Here is a 4,706-nt window from a genome sequence, read left to right as displayed (position 1 = left end):
TGGGTTCTTTAACAAACAGCAAAATAAAATTACAGACCTAGATGAAGGATGTGTCAAAAAACAATAGCTCCCTCAAAAACAAAACAAAAAAAGCAAAACGGGAAGAAAACAAACAAACAACCACACTTCTGCCCCACCGCAATTGGAGTCAGTTTTTCAGTTAGCCCGCACGAGGAGACGACCACATAGCTCCTGCCAAGTAGGACCCCAGTTTGGTCACCAACACTCCTGCGAGGATGTTCGGTGAACCTCAGTGGGAAGCTGGGACCTGAGAGGAGGAGGGGAGGCATAGATCTTGGAGAAGGTGATTTCACTTCCATTATTGGGTGCGCTTAGGGAGAGGCAGCCTGTCCTTGGAGGAAAAAATTTAACATTACTTGTATCAACCCCCCAATGGGAGAATCCACCCTGTTAGTAAGTTGCTAATCATGGATTTTTGACCAAATTTATTTCCTGCCCTTGACGATCCAGGCCTTGTACAGGAGACTGCCTGGACTTTAGATTTCTGTTTTCCGTGTAGCATTGCTCACAGGCCACATCAGAAGGATCCACCTTGGAAACGCCTCGAAATGAGCCATGCCTCATCTTAAACTTACCTGTTGCAGTTTCAAGAAGCTGAAATTCTCCTTTGGACTTAAACCTAAAATACCATGTGGTGAGGAATAGCAGATGACTGCTATTCCAATGCTGTGGTCTTGGAAATCACTGGACTTAGGTGTAAGTCACCTGCTTTCAAGATTTTCCAGTAATTGACAAACTAAGATGAATATGTTTGCTACTTTTATATTTCCTTTGCTTTTGGTGACATTTCTTAGTTTTTCAGACATAGTTTGCTTTGTGTCTATTAATCTGTACAAGTGAATGTTCCGTGTATTTTATTTAGTCTGATAAGCTTGACTAAAGATGTCCATTTTACTTTTCTTACTAGTATTTTAAATGCTGTATACTATTGGCTAGATTACTGATACTATTATTAGAAACATCAAGTATCCCTACAGGTTACTTAAGTTATTTCTCAAGAAGTTAATAATGCTGCCTGTAAAGTGGACCATATATATATGTGCCTGTAAACCTTAGATTTTTGAATGGATTTTGAGCTTGCATTTAATCATAAATCCTTACTTAAGAACAATTAGTTCTCAAGATTTGGTCCAGCTTGATACGTGCAATCATGGAGTAATCGCTGAAGAGACGGGTGCTTTAACAAAGTGTGGTGAAAAAATCAGACAGTGCCCAGCTATTACAAAGAACAAACCTGGGATCTTAAATGCTAGTCCATCAAAGTGAGGTATAAGCTAAGTCTACATGGAGGAAATGCACCAGCCTATGTGATTGTTAAGTAACAAAATCCAGGAACGGAGGTGGGAATTGTATTAGAGCTTAAATTCTAAGCAACTGGTTTATAGGAGGTTATGGATAGCACAAAATCCATCAGTGGACTGTCTCCACTGAACTTCCTCAGACCACCTACTAGACATGTGAGCAGTTTTGTCCTCAGATCGCATTGAAAAATGAATTACTGCAGCCATAGATAGCTTAACATTTAACACCTCACCATATGTTTTCCCTTTTCACCCATTTTAAATTTGTTTCTAGGTAAGGTGACCAGAGTTTAACATTGGTAAGCGGGACACCATTGATAAAACTCATATCCTGGAGAAATAGCCACATGGCAGCCGAAAACCATATACCCTAGCTTGTCGTGCATTCTTTCCAAAAATTGGGACTTTTTTAAAATGCCGCGGGACGTGGGAAAAATTGTTAAAAATTGGGACTGTCCCGCCAAAAGTGGGACGTCTGGTCACCTTATCTAGTGTTTATTATTTTCTGCTTTCTTTTGGAGAGAAGATTATCTTGTTTTAATAAATTAAATGTTTGGCAATGTCAGGGTTGGGAGAGGATATGGACAAAGACATAAACAGACATTTCATTGAAGAAGACATACAGGGGGGGAACAAACATATGAAAAAATGATAGCCATTCGAGAGATGCAAATCAATACGACAATCAGATACTCACCCCTGACTTGATAGCAAAAATCAAAAAAATGGAAAATAACAAATGCTGCAGAGGATATGGAAAGATTGGAATCCTCATATACTGACGGTGGGACTGTAAACCAGTAGAACCCCTATGGAAAGCTGTATGGCACTCCCTCAATCCAGTGTGAATAGAAGTACGATGTGATCCAGCAATCCCTCTCATCGGTATTTACTCAAAGAAATCAAGAACACAGCATGAACAGATGTGTACACGTTTATGTGGATTGCAGTGCTGCTCACAAGAGCAAGAATACCCCTGTGTAGAAGAACAGATAAATCAACGTTGGTACATACACACATTGTGAAAGAAATGATGAAATTGTGAAAGAGCTCATGACGGATGGATTTGGAGGATATTGTGTTGCGTAAAGTTAATCAATCACAAAAGGACAAATATTGAATGAAACCAATGTTATTTTAAAAAGTCAAGAAAAGTTTTCAAACCACAAGAAACAAAACGTTGATGGTAACCAGAGGTAGGAGGGAGAGGAAAGGGAAGGCAATAGACTAGAGTGTAGACAGGTTTTCACTTGAGTGAAAGTGACAAAAATATACCATCCGAGGGAGATGGGGGAAGGGAGCAGACAGGGCAGGCTCCTGGGGGTTTGATAAGTTCTTCAAATGACTGACTACAAAGACAGTGGTCTGAAGTGTAACCACACACACACACACACACACACACACACACCCCTAATTCACAATTTAAAAATTTATGGTTCTAAAACTAGATATATTTAATTTTTTAAAATTTGCTCTGATTTGTTTAATAAGACATTCTGTGAGTTTAGCAGTATTTTTTACTTACCTTTGAAAAATGCAAAAATGACAAATGCCACGTCTGTTAACTGAAGCATTGATTGTAATAACAAAAGATTGGAAACAGTGCAAATGTCCACCAATAGGGTATCTGTTAAGTAAATTATGATTCATGTGCATCAGATCATTATACAGCTGTAAAGAAGATTGAGGACATTATACATGTATAGAAATGCAAAGATCTCCATACTATTCTTATGTATAAAATACAGGAAAATATACGTATATACATGAGCATTTTTTAACCTTTGGAAGAACATGTACAAAGATACGAAAGTTATTGCCTATCAAGTGAGGTTGAAAGTCAGATCCTTTTCTCTGAATATTTTTACATATATGATCCTATTTTATAGCCACATAATTATATTTACTAAAAAGATGTTAAAATGATTACTTTGTAGATGGAGGGTAAATAATCAAAATTTGCCTTTTCATAAGATATAATGTCCATTAATTCAAAAGAGTGCCTTTAAATTTTCCAGGAACAGTCTATCACGCAACAATTTATTCCATGAAAATGAAATTCACAGGAAAAACAAGTGCGCCCAACGTGGGGCTCGAACCCACGACCCTGAGATTAAGAGTCTCATGCTCTACCGACTGAGCTAGCCGGGCTGCCATGCTAATGTGCTCAAAATTTACTTATTCAAAGGTGAATCCCCTTTGTCATTCCCGCAGCCTTCGCAAAGTTTTCAAAATGCTTTGCAAATCGGAGTATATTTAAACTATTAAAGAACTCCGGAAAGCCGAGAAATTCATATTCCTCTGGGTAGCGCTCCTCCCACTTCCATCGTTTTCTGCTTTTAAAAGCACCCTACTAAAAACTTAACTTTTTTCTATCCGCGGGAAGCTCTAGGACAAAAAGAGAAGAACGGAAAGTTAGGCATCTTGGCGTTCACCATTATAGATTTTTAAAAATCTAAATATTCTATTTTATCTTTAATATTGTATCGACTTAAAATTCATGTATCATGCCATTCAATAGTATGTTAAAGAGAGTTGTGTGCTCATCACCCCAATCAGAACATTTTCTTCATTTTTGTATCTTATTAGCTCTCGGTTCGCCCCAACCTCCCATCATAACTCTAATAAACGACTAATCTGGTTGCTGTCTCAGTAGCTCTACCTGCCCTGATTTTCTTATAAAGAAAACCATTCAAGTTTTTTAATTTGAGGTCTAATCAGTGGGTAAGGGCAGTGTCTGTAAATCAGACGAAAGCTGAGAAGACTATGGGCACGCGGCGCTAACTGCCCTTTTAGCATTTGCTTCCTCCGGACGTAGACTCGGGCCTTTAAACTTGAAAGGAGAAAGATTAAAATGATGCGCAAGCCTGCGCTGGAGATGCCGGGGATCGAACCCGGGGCCTCATACATGCAAAGCATGCGCTCTACCACTGAGCTACATCCCCAACCGGCAGACGGCCTTTTCTACGGCTCCCTTGGTTATTGCATGCTCTAGTGTCGGCGTTGTTTGCAAAAGGAGATGCCAGGGGGAAAATAGAGCTGGCCACCCGATGCGGGTGTGGTAAAAGCGAGATTTTAAACAGTGACTTAGGCGCAGACGTCACTGAAAAGAATACATTCGAGCCGTGACTCCAAAGGGGTAGGAAGTGATCGGTGCTGGTACCTGGGGGGAAAGAGGGCCAAGCAGACGAACAGCCGTGTAAAGGTCCCGAGGCAGGAGTCTTTCCGAAAAGTTGCAGAAATAGCAAGAAAGCTCGCACGGTTAGAGTGTAATTCACAAGACAAATAGATGCAGAGTCCTGGGGCCTTTTTAGGAAGATGGTGCCAAAGGCAAAGGAGGAAGCCCCTGCCCCTCCCAAAATGAAAGCCAAAGTAAAGACGTTA

At 39.9% G+C, this 4,706-nt stretch overlaps 2 non-coding genes across 2 annotated transcripts; both read right to left on the bottom strand.

Moving 5' to 3' along the window:
* Window positions 1–3,400: 3,400 nt before the first annotated feature.
* TRNAK-CUU lies at window positions 3,401–3,473 on the bottom strand. Its single transcript has one exon. It is a non-coding gene; the product is annotated as a tRNA-Lys (tRNA).
* A 722-nt stretch (window positions 3,474–4,195) lies between these two features.
* TRNAA-UGC lies at window positions 4,196–4,267 on the bottom strand. Its single transcript has one exon. It is a non-coding gene; the product is annotated as a tRNA-Ala (tRNA).
* Window positions 4,268–4,706: the final 439 nt, after the last annotated feature.

Source organism: Echinops telfairi, unplaced genomic scaffold (genome assembly GCF_000313985.2).
Source record: "Echinops telfairi isolate 266 unplaced genomic scaffold, ASM31398v2 ScPeMD7_7469;HRSCAF=8507_0, whole genome shotgun sequence".
NCBI classification, from domain to species: domain Eukaryota; kingdom Metazoa; phylum Chordata; class Mammalia; order Afrosoricida; family Tenrecidae; genus Echinops; species Echinops telfairi.
Note: the sequence above shows the minus strand (reverse complement) of the source record. Positions and strands in the feature narration are given on the sequence as shown.